The following is a 12469-nucleotide window of genomic DNA, read 5'->3' on the forward strand; positions in this document are numbered from 1 at the left end:
GGAAGATGAGCGCGGCTAAACAGAAAAATGAGGACGGGCAGGAAGAGGAGAAAGTTTAAACAGAAAGGAAACACAAACAGCCAGAAGCTGAAACAGGAAGTCGAAAATAGACCAAAATATTTGACTTTATTCCATTCGTCTATACGGGTCTGAAGACCGCCGGCCCAGGTCGGAGGTTTAATCCCAGTAGTGCAACCTGACACAACCCCTGGGCCACACACACACACACACACACACACACACACACACACACACACACACACACACACACACACACACACACACACACACACACACACATTTCACCTGAATCAAATGATACTAGAACAGAATAGAATAGATGATTGGTGTGAAATCTGACATGTCATCATTCATCCTTTCGGCTCTCTCGTTGCTCTCTTAACCTTTCTACTTTTATTCTTCCTCTGTCCTCATCCTCCATTATCACTGACATCATCTGTCTCATCCCTATTCCTAGCACCCCCCCCCCCCCCCCCCCCCCCACACACACACACACACAAAGATGATGCCTGCCTTCTCCTCTTTGGCAATCTCTCCATCTCAAGATGTAGCCACTAATGGATTGAAAGCCATTTAAAGATTAATGCCGGTCCTGGTATTCTGAAGGGCAGTCAGCCCTTCCTGCCGTGCATGCCCACACACACGTTTGTCCAGTAGGAGATGTGCACATGTCATCCCGGCAAAGATGCCCTCTTTGTTACCAGCCATTAGAGGAGGATTAACTGGCCGGCCAGTGCGAGCACATATCACAGCGTGCCACTTATCAATGAGCAGATATCCATTAAACGGAGAAATTTCATCATTAAAGGCATCACACTGGCTCCTAAGTATGAATTCTCTCTGCAGTGCCTTTGAAATATGCCTCAATTAATCCCCACCATAACCAATGATTTAATTGTCTATTAAGCTGTAAAAGTGCGCTCTGTTTTGTATTCATGCGTTCCTATTCAGCAGCATCTCATTGATCCTTATTTTAAACCGCCATGAATTACGTTTATTTGTTCCAAGTACTTTCAGCTTGGATTTTTTTATTTTATTTTTATCAATAGAAGGTTGAATCAGAGAGAGCGAGATAGAGAGAGAGAGGGGTGTGTGTGTGTGTGTGTGTGTGTGTGTGTGTGTGTGGGGGGGGGGGGGTGTGATTGATTTCCCACTCCGACACAACAACCACAGAACACACTCACTTACTGGGCACCTGAAATGTTTATTTATGCTTTATTCCCCCGGCTTGTTTATTTGTGTTGATGTTGTCTATATTACTCTTAGATTAAATGAAGCGCTGCACATATTTTAACTGGGGTGGTCAAAATGAAGATAATCAAAATTGTCTTATTTGCATGAATCATTTGAGCGAATGCTGCACTCCACTCACTGGTGGGGGCTGCTGCTTCAGCGGTAACTGGACCACAACTGGATCAGGATGGACTAACGTTTGAGCCCTCTCCATCATGTTTAAAACCTGACAACCCAAGACGGAACGGCCGGCATTTAGTAGCACTTCCTGTTTAAAGTCGTCGGGGATTCCTCTGCAGGTGCAGCGATGGCGGGCGGGGGCCAAACTAAGGGCCGAACAAGCGCTTGGCGAGCTCAAGATGCAAGATTCTGGAGAGGAAATCTGTTTTATACTTAAACCCTGAACCATCTGAATGATTCCTGTGACTCATCCCAGTAAAGAGTTTAATCCTACGACAGGCCTTATATTTGCAACATGCTTTTTATAAACTCTACTTGTGTTTTCTCCGTATCTAATGTCAGGACTTCATCAACACTCCAGTAGTCTAATGAGTAAATTCGACTTTAAAAGTGAATCTAAGATGGAAAGAAGAAGCAGATCTGAAGCTTCGATATGCAGTTAAACCTGAGTGCCAACACAAGCTGGCAGCTCGAGTTCTGGATGTAAGTCTCATAACTGGCAAATCACATCTCATTTATAGGACAGCCAAACATCCTTAAGCGAGACAGTGAAGCCCGGACTGCTCATTCACATTCAGATCCCTGCGAATAATAGCAGATGACACTCCGGAGCGCGGCGCGTCGGCAAGGCCACCACGAGAACAACAGCTGTGGGACTCTTTGACCTTCGGCGTTCACCATCAGGCGGTCCTCGATCAGGCAAAACTTTTGAAACATTCCACTCGCCGGGATTTTAAGGCGCAACCTCGGACGTAGCTTAAAACAAGTAGCTTAAAACGAGGAAAAAAGCAACAATAGTGACACCAAAAGCAGACATGAAAGCAGCCTTTGATTGCCCCGCATGGGTGCCAGCTCTTAGACTTCATTATTAACGGTGCGCCGCAGTCACGGTTCCTGAAATGATCACGCAGATGTGTCAACAGCTGGTGACCTTTAGCGCTGCTCTTTCAAGCCACTCATCATTCTGGCTCTTATACGGCCGGAGGAGGGCGTGCAAATGTGGAAGCTGTTGATACGAAGCAGCGGCAGAAACATGCGCTCTCACATCAAACGTAAAAATCAAACATTCCAGAAAAGCCCACATAAAGGGACAGATATCCCAGTGTCTTTCTGCCAAATTGTGCATTTTATTTAATTGAGCATCTGTCCCTGCGGATATCTGTGCACGTCCACGCTGCACAGGAAGCCACTTTGAACATCTGTGGTGGGTGTTCCTGTGAAGCCGGCGAACGCGGCCGCCTGAGCCCTGCTAAATATTTAATAGGCCTGTCTGATGGTCGTAATCGCCTTTAAGAACAAAAGATTCCAAACAAAGGCTGCACAGCTCCGAGTGGCGGGACAGGCCGGACGAGACACAGAGGAAGAAGAAGAAGAAGAAGAAGATGTGCGTTGCAGAGTTTTCCTCCAAGAAAGCCGCGCAGTGACATCAGAAATAGACTTTTACATTCTGCAGCATTTGGAGAAAAGCAAGAAGCGGCGAAACGAGCTTCTCTTCACAAATTTAGTCAAAGCGTAGCGACAGAAAAAGGAGGAAAGGAGCTTTTTAAATAGCGACGTCTTTGCTGCGCTGAGCTCAGTGGTCAAACTGGGTTCCATTGTGTCGTGGGAGCCACCCGGGACTCCCTGAAAGAGTCCTTTTAACATTTAATCATCTATGTTTACTGGGAGATCCCAGTCAGCTAGCTCAACATCTCGTTACGTGACGGCGGTTTAGCCCACCGTCGGGGCCGCAGCTGCTGGCTACGTCTAAAAGACTTTCCAACGTCTTGAGGACAGCTTCTTCTAAGCCAGGCATTGTTTTAGTGCAAAGTGCGATATAACAGTAGCTTCCTTGGTTCTGCAGGGCCCTGTCTGATCTGAGTCCAGTGTCTCTCGCTACCAGCACAATTCTTGTCCACAACTGGGGCTTGAACCAAGAACCCTCTTCTTCTCAGGCAGCAGTGAAATATAAGATGGAGGGACTGGGCTCAGGAGCTCGTTGGTCATAAGTATTGTTAGCTCTCAGCTCCAGCTCTCAGCTCCAGCTCTCGCTTCTGTTTACACATTTTTTGGATTTTCTGTTGCAGAACATGTGAAAAGAGTGCATATTCTTTATTATTTATTAAAAATCTACCAGTCTTGTGATTTGCTGCTTTGCTTTGGTTTGGTCGAGCGCCTCGTGTCATAATAACATGGAAAACTTCTGTGGTTGGAGAGAGAGAAAGCGTGTGTGAGGAGAGGGGAAGACGACAGGGAGATGTAAATAAGGAGGAAAGAGGAAGAGAGGAACAACACAGGCAATCAGTGGGGAATAAGCTGGTGTGGAGCTGAAGGGGGGGGGGGAGCGAGAGGGAGCGGGAGCAGCCAGGAAAGACGGGAGAATCAAAGACAGAGAGGAGGAATGATGGACAGGAACACTGACATAAGGCAGGAGCAGTCATCCAGATAGGCAGCTTTTGATGTCAATTAACACTGCACTTTAGACAAGTACATGAGGGGATGGGGGGGTGTGAGGGGGGGAGAGATGTAGGGTGACCCAGGGTGACATCCTGACTCACGCCGTCCTGTCCTCGTCCATCTTACCGCCTGACGGTTTTAGACCGCACTGACGCCTCGGAATGAATCCACTGACCTGACCCCCCCCCCCCTCTCCTTCCCCCGTAAACATGCGAAGAATACGCGTCTTCCATCTCTGCAAAGATGAATCAAACTGATGAACCGGGCAGCCTTGAAAAATCGACAATCCTATTTGGAGTTTGTCAAAGGTCGAAGGGATTTATTTGGCAGGAAGTGATGGAAGAGAAGAGTTTTCATGTTTGTCTTTCTGTATAAGAAGTGGACGCGACAAGGGTTTGGTGGACTTGTGATTTGGGTGGATGGGGGAGGCCAGAGTGGGAGGGACATGGGGTCAGAGAAAAGAAAAGTGGCCACAGGCAGAATGTTGGGAAAGGCAGGAAGTTACAGGGTGACTAACAGGCTGCCACGTGCACCTTCCCAGGATAAAAACCACCAACTAGCTCAGAGGAAAACTGCCCCAGATGCCGTTAGCCCAGCCCCATAAACTACCGGGTCGCATTCCTCATCCCTCCTCAACAGTGAGGATAAATTGCCTTTAAGTAGGGCGTCAGACCAGCAGAAAGGTAGAAATCTCCAATGACAGACTGGACCTTATCCGTCTCCACCACCAGGACAGCCACCATAAAGACCCGTGTCCTCTCGGTGAACGGTGGGCGGGCCTTTCCATCACCAGCAGACGGGGATCGGCGCGCGAGAGAAGCTCGGCTTCCTCCATAAAATCCAAAATCGATCCAAGTGACACAAAGTAAACAACCAAAGTCTATTGCCAGGATATCTATATGCTGGCAGGGTGACACGCAGGTAGAGACGGAGTGAATGATGAAAAGAAAAGGCAGGAAGGAGGCCAGACAACAGCACTTCTCAGACTGCTAACTAGAACTAGCACAAGAACGAGCAGATACGAAGAAGAATACTGAGGTCTTGAAGTGATTAGTTAACAACCGTGATAGATGTTGATGTTAAAAGCACATTAGACTGAGGATCCATCTGCTCTTTCCCCTCATCAGTCCCAGCAGGTGGATTAAGTGCTACTGGTGCTACTTTCTGTGGTTCGGCAGGTTTTCCAACAGTTTTATCCTCGCGCTGCTGCTGCGGCTAGCGCTCAAGACCCATCCGCCATTTGCTGAACTCGCCAGCTGAGGTCTGCAAGCATCTGCGAAAGGCCGCCAGACGTAAAGGACCGTGGCGGTGAGTTGGGCCAGAAATTGTGAAGTTTGGATATGATGTTTGCTGACAGCCCATGGATGAATGTTGCTGCTTCACTGACACAGAAGACATGAAAATGACAGTACGAGTAAGGATTTCCACCCTGAACTAAGCCCCTCCCTCACTAATCCTCCTTTGTAACCACGCTTAACACCCTGTTAGCGTTGAGTCTGGCCAGAGCCCTGCTAATAAAAGCTGCTATTGAGCTAGGCCCTGGAGAAAGCATAGGTTGAGCAATCAAGAAAAGGCAAAACAATTACTCCAACCTAATAATCAACGATTCTGGACACAAATAAATCTCTGGTGTCTCCTTCAAGGAACGGAACGTGGGAGAGGGGCCTTACTAATGATACAGAATCCTACTGCTATGTTATCATTAGCTAATAGCTACGCAGCTGCACTGTTTAGTCTGTCTGGTTAGAATGCCTGACACGGTCAGTGTAGCCATTCCAACGTGCTGCTCCCTTTTTCTTGCATCCTTGAAGCACTAATGGTAACAAGAGTACAATTCCTCCGAGAACCGAAGTCTCCTCTCGTTTTTGTTCAACGTGACGAATTAATTCTGGTGCCTCTCAGCCTCTGAATATTTGTACATTATGGCTACAAGAAGACATATTTGCATGAGCAGGCCCATTAAAGCAACTGCTTTTGTTTAAAACGGTGTCAGAACAGCACAGCTCATTTAAAAAAACATTGATATAATTTTATGATGCAGTAAAGTCTCTAGAAAAAAAAGGCCACAAGGGTGTGCAATGCATCATCCACCACGGGCTAAGTGGAATCAATATAATGCACACCGGAAATGTTCTGCTCCACTTTTTTCTTTGTTCTTGTTTCAAATGTATACAAAGCGTAGGAAGCCTAAAAGGATGCTGGGAATTACACTAATAGGAGGAGAGCCTGGCGGCGAACACCGGGGGAGTCAGGTAAGACAAATCTACCTGGATTTACAGGAGCCATATATGAGCTGCTAATAGAAGACTATAGACCAGGCAGAGAGGAGAGTTCAGCTCCAAGTGCATGCTGCAAAAATCACAATATCCAAGTCGGAGAGCTCGCAGAAGAAACGCGGCCGTTTCACCCCGGTCCTTTTAATCTGCCAGTGCTGGAGGATCCTTGCAGACTTTTCTGCATCAAGATGAAAACAAGTCGTTTTCCACTGCGGTATTGAAGATAAATACAGTAGAAATAATGATAGACTGTACTGCTGCTGAGGCTGACAGGCTGGATTCCACTTAGCACAATAGCAGCCATAACTCTGCCATGATCAATAGTGCTTCATGACTTGTTTGGAAGCGATCCCATCCCCCACCCATTTATATCCATCTGTTCCGGCTGCATTTCCACTCATTTTCTCCTTCCTGTCTCACCTGTTTTCTGCCACTGCCACACCTTCATTGCCTCACTTTCCTTATTGACTGGCTTCCCCTGGATTTCTAAATCTTTTAAACCTGCAGGAGTTCTGCTTGGCTCTCATTATTTTCGATTTTCCACACCCAGGACTGCTCCAGTACATCCCTGCCTTTTGCGTCCCTAATCAGTCCATCTCCCATGTCCTTATTTCCTTGCTGCTTGCACTCGCAATCAATAAAATTTCACAACTTCATCATCATCAAAGACCCTTTTTTTGCTTGTCTGCTCTAATAAGTAGCTGAGTCTAAAAAGTAGCCGGTTAGGACGGAGCGGAGATTTGCCAGGTTGATCGTGGGTCTGTCCTTTGTCCTGTCCTGTCCGCTGCTGGCCTGTCCCTCTGTTTCTTGTCTTCCACCTCTTGCGTGTCCCTCGCTCTCTGCGGTTCACAGGTTTCCTGGAGCACACTGTTGCATCCCAGCGGAAGCCCGCGCAGCGTCCTGCCATAAATAATTGAAGAGGACCCACGTGGTCGGGCGCGCTCGCTCTAAATGGATTATTCTGAGAGGGATCAATGCTGCCTGTGAGGGTTTATCAGGACCAGCACATGGAATGCAGGAGGCCTCCTCTGTATGTCTCAGTTTTGTCTGGCGTGTAATCACCACAGATGAGGCAGCGTCCAAAGCGTCCCGAGTGTGACGTAGACGAGACGAGACATGGTGGAGGGGTCAGTGGGGGGGGGGGGTTGTGTGGATCCAGACATACCCGCCGGAGTTGTCTGAGGAGGGGAAAATGCTACCGTGACCTTCAAGAGCTCCGACCCTTGAGAGGGGGCGTCGGCTGTAGTCACATGTCTGCTTGAGAGGCCGCGTCTCGGCCTCTATGAGACGTCCTCCCCGCCTGCGTCCCTAAAAACACGCGAAGACTGAGACAGCATCCTTAAAACGCGTCTGATTTCCTTCTACCTTGAGTTTTGCACGGCCGGTGCGCTTTCTCTGATTCCCGACGCTCCTGCGCATTCGTCACCGTCTGGAATACACCTGAATACATAATGTGCTGTTCTATTCCCAGCTTTTCTGGAATCGCTCTTCACCGCCGCTGTTATCCAGCAGCAGAGAGCCTCCGCGCAAACAGCCCGCCGCTTTGACCTGAGCGATTTATTCAAAAAGGAAAATATTTGTACGTGGATTTGGGGACCGTATGTTTCCCCACCAGATTTCCTCTCCGATGTGAAGAACACAGAGCTCCAGCCGCATTAAAGAACCAACAATTCGCCCTCTTCGCCGATTAGCAGCAACGAAATGCTAGCCGCGCTACCAGATACGAGCGCTCTGATGTGTCGGTCTCTCGCCAGCGTTACGCCATCTGCTCCCCGGAACTGAAAGGAAAGTTTAGCGGCAAATTAGCATCGCTGGAAGGGTTGAGGTGAGCGCTCGAAAGTCCCATTTTACTGCTTAGAATTTTGGATTCTAAGAGGAAGAGCGCGATGCAGTGGGGGTGGGGTGTGTGCGTGGGGGGTGGGGGGGGGGTACCCTGCTGTTTATCAGGAGGTGACAACTAACAAGCACTACCCTGGTAATTAGCCTGCCGCAGAGCACATGAGCGAGGTTCTCCATAAAGTGCAGGATTATGATTAAAGATTTTCTTTTTCTGTGTGTTTACTTCCTGCTGCTTTACATATTTCGGCCCTGCTTTCCCAACCATCCGTGGCTGCTCCCGTTTTAGCTGTGTTAATGACACAGTCACACACTTAAGCTCGGTGGCCTCTAATGAGACTGCGGAGTTTGACTTATGGCCCGTCTTATAAATATAATAAGTGTGTGTGTGTGTGTGTACGTGTGATTGTACATGTGTGCACATTACAAATGCACATACTAATAACTGTGCTGCTGCACTCTGTCTTTAAAACACACACACACACACACACACACACACACACACACACCCATCACATGCTTGAATGCGGTGACAGGTAGCATGACTGAAAGAAGAAGCAGAACTCAACTGTTGCTATATCTGCAGCAGCTCTGGCCACACCCTGACGCCCAAACCAGACTGAAGAGGAACGGGTTTTTCACACTTCTCTGTTGGAAGCCGTCCAAGTGTGCAGTCGTGCAAGGTCGCCGGGCCAGGAGGAACAGAGCCGCTGATTCCTACATGATTCCATGGTTCCATCCTAACGATGGTGGGGGGGGGGGCACCGCTCTGAGGTGAGTTAATGTCGTCACGTTGTAAATAGCAACGCTGTCATCATCACCTGTGCCCCCACCGTTAATCTGCAGCAGCAACATGAGCATGACATCATCTGCTTCTTCACGCTGGCGGGGAGACGAGAGGCCGAACCCTCTACAATAGTAGTAAAAATGTGCATGAAGTGAAACACCAAGAAGGCAAATGACCCCCCCCCCCCCACACACACACACACACACCAGCATAAATCTGCTTACAATAACGAAATGACTGTGGAATTAGGTGTGTGTGTGTGTGTGTGTGTGTGTGCGTGCGTGTGCGTGTGTGTGCGCCCTCTTTCAAATCCCTCTGCTGTTGTCAGGGGAGTGATTGGGATGTTCCATAGCCATAAAGACACAGCAAAATGTATACACTGAGAATTTTCAGGGGAGATTAGTTTAAACGGATTAGATTAGCCAGATTAGATGGATCAGATTAGGTAGATTGGATACCAGCTCAGATCTACTCTCTCTTGGTCGGAACCCTGCGCGTAATGCGGCCACAGCGATCGCAAGTGGGGCGGAACAGGGTGGGAAACGGACGAGGCTGCTCCTGCGGGATGTGGTCCAACAGCGAAGTCCGAAGTCAGAAGAATCGGATCGGGAAATGAACGGAATGTTAGTTCTGGAAATGCAGATACTTTCAGGGAGTCATCGAAAATAACAGACGCCAACAGGTTTGTTCAAAGTGAATCTTCTGGCGTTTAGTCTGGTGTTTCATATCTCTGCAGGATAGCTGCAGTCACTTCCGATCAATTTGAACGGACAAATAAGAATTCTGTGGATTTGGTGATTATTTCCCTTCGTATCAGTTGAACACAGAAGCCCAGAAGAAAGCTCTGCTTTCCGGGCCGAGAGCAGTTTTTTTTAGTGGCGGATTAGTTGGATCAGTCAGCGAGGACATCAACGGGGAGCAAGACACAGACTCCCCCTCGATGTGGAAGGAAGAAGAAGAACCAAAATCTTTTCCAACACGTCACCGAAGCGATGCGCAAATCCGGTTTGCAGGGACGCAAACCGGGCCGGTACTCGTTAAAGGTCCGAGAAACGAGTGGGTGAGAGAGAGAGAGAGAGAGAGAGAGAGAGAGAGAGAGAGAGAGAGAGATGGGGGGGGGGGGGGGGGGGGGTAAGAAACGTGGGTAAAATGGAATTTCCGACTGACGCCTGCACAGGAACTGGATGTAACTGTTGGGTTCTAATAGACCCCTGTGAAGATGCACTTTATGCCCCCCCAACACACACACACACACACACACACACACAGTCTGCTTCACATCGGGATTCAGCGCCCACAAGTGCACCGCAGACCCTCCACCCTCTCCCCCGCCGGTGCACCACCCAGCTTTCGTGTTTTGGTGATACTAAAATTGTCATGAAGCCGGGGTGGGGGTGGGGGGGGGGGGGTCTGAAAGCGTCCACAGTGATGGAGATCTGTGGCGCCCGTCAACAGCGGCAGCCTCGCGGGCTCCCCCGCTGAGTGTCGGACAAACGGGGATCTTATCTACCGCAAATCTCCGCGGCGGCCGCCCGAAAGCTCCCGTGCAGCGCGGCGAGAATCACGCACGACCCCTGCGCAACACCAACAGCCCCCCCCTTAATTCTGTGAGCGCGTTCAGACGATGGCAGAGGCGAGCGGCGGTGAAAATATCAGGCGGATGAAAGTGCTGGAAGTGGACGGAGTGATGGGACAAGGAGAGATGGAGAAGTGCGCCTACCTTTGGGCTCAGTCTCGGAGTTCCTCTGTCTCTGCTCAGTTTATAAACCCTCACATCTTCATCATTAAAGCCGGCAATAATCCTCGGGATTGTGGTAAACGCGTGCGTCCCTGTAGGTCGGTCCAGTGAAGATTGCTCCACGGGCTCCTCCACCGAGTTCTTAATTATTTTTTGTCTGGTACGTGTACGTGTTGGACAGGTTTTTTTTTTTGGTGTCGGGGGTGGGGTGGGGGGTTGTTTAAATCCTCTCAGGAGCGCAGGTTGGTCCGGACGCGTCTGGATACGGCAGGAGGAGTCGCTTCCTCAGCAGCAGCCGCCGTGCGCATTTGGAGATACCAGAGCTGTGTCCGCGCAGGGAAGATGAGGGAATGATGTCATGCGTCCGGCCCTCCCTCTCCAGCCACCCCGTCGACACGGCTCCTTCCATCTCACCTCTACATGGCTAAAAATGTCTTCAAAATCCGGCGGAGAAAAAGAATCCAATAAAGATAAATTTAGTAACAGTTTCCAGAGGTCACTCAATCCGAATCGGACTCTTCGTGCATGTTGCAGCGCGTCATCACGCCGATTTCCCGTTTATTGAAGTGGCTGAAGATGTGCCGCTTGTTTCCGGGGGCATCTTCTCCACAGAACCTCGGTCGTTGCTGGTGGCTGCGTGCGTTCCCGCACGCCTCGCTGGAGGTATCGGCCGCTGCCTGCCCGCATTTGCGGGGAGGTGGTGGGATTCTGGCGTGAAGCTGCTCTCCGAGACTCTTAAGGATCCGGAACAAAGTGCTTAAATGGCGACACCACGAAGCGTTAGCACAACTTTTGAGAGTTTCCTGGAATTTTGGGAACGCATCATCAACATCTCCCTCTTTTTGTCACAGTCAATTACTCGGTGTCTTTATTTTAACATTAGATAAATATAACCCAATTAAAAACACAATCCAATTACCTATGATGATTCATTAATTGAAGGAAGAAAGCTATCAATCCTTTTTCTGCCCCAATGGGGACAAAGTAATTACCCCGCCAGTCACTAAATCAAACAATTAGCTTTCCTTAATTGATAATCAGGTTCAATTTCCCAAGCCACGCCCAGGAAAGTCCCCTGACAGGCCGTTACTGATCGTGTCATGAGGACGCACCTGGTGATGATGGTCAGGAGCAAAAACACATTCAGGGGACCTTCCTGGAGACGTGGAGGTCTGGGGAGCAAACATGTACATTAGAAGATGAAGAATGTTTAGTAGACTCGGGTTCCTGGTTCGTCCATGAGAGAAATGCTGCCAGCACGATCGAGACCAACCCGAAGACCCCCCAGACCCACACAGCGGGGAGAAGGTGGACACATGTTGCCTGATAAAGGACACATATTTGACTCAATTTCAGTATTTAATATATCAATATGAAGTCTAACAATTACTGCCACATTATGGACTAATATTTTAGCTAACATATGTCATGTGTGTCCATCAAATCTGCCGACCTTCTGTACAACAGTAGACACCAGCTGCAGGCTACTTTTCTACCTCCTGACATTTCTGCTGGAAAAAAGAAAGCTGCAGGGTTGTTTAATCAATCAACTTCAGCTGCAGCTTTTACTTAATCACATCTTTAAAGTCGCGCGGCTGCTCTCCTCCGTCATCTCTACCGGCGCGTGGACGCTCGCAGGGACAGGCTGAAATGGATCTTGCTGCAGACGCCGGGCCCTTCAGAAAGAGTCCGGAATTCCAGAGGCCTTATCCTGGAGCCCGGGAGCGCGTGGGACCGGTGGACGGGAGAAGGACGCAGCAGCAGAGACGGAGTCAGTGTGTATTTATGTGCACACCTGCAGCGTTTATCGCCGTTTCCAGAATACATTCGACTGCTTTCACCTGAAGGTTGTACAGGAGGAGCAGGCTGCATCACATGACCCTCTGATGTCCACTTTCATGATGAATCGCACCGTATATCAATGCCTACATGAGAGAGGGGCGCGCTACCCTTCACGTAGCT

The 12469-nt window shown here is 49.1% G+C and overlaps 1 protein-coding gene across 1 annotated transcript in view; it reads right to left on the minus strand.

Moving 5' to 3' along the window:
* Positions 1–11181, minus strand: part of ptprsa (protein tyrosine phosphatase receptor type Sa) — a 152370-nt gene extending 141189 nt beyond the window's left edge. The window contains exon 1 of the mRNA XM_029828670.1: positions 10490–11181. The gene's annotated coding sequence lies outside the window, so the exon portion shown is untranslated. The remainder of the gene's footprint in view (positions 1–10489) is intronic.
* Between the last annotated feature and the right edge of the window lie 1288 nt (positions 11182–12469).

Source organism: Takifugu rubripes, chromosome 20 (assembly GCF_901000725.2).
Source record: "Takifugu rubripes chromosome 20, fTakRub1.2, whole genome shotgun sequence".
Taxonomy (NCBI): Eukaryota; Metazoa; Chordata; class Actinopteri; order Tetraodontiformes; family Tetraodontidae; genus Takifugu; species Takifugu rubripes.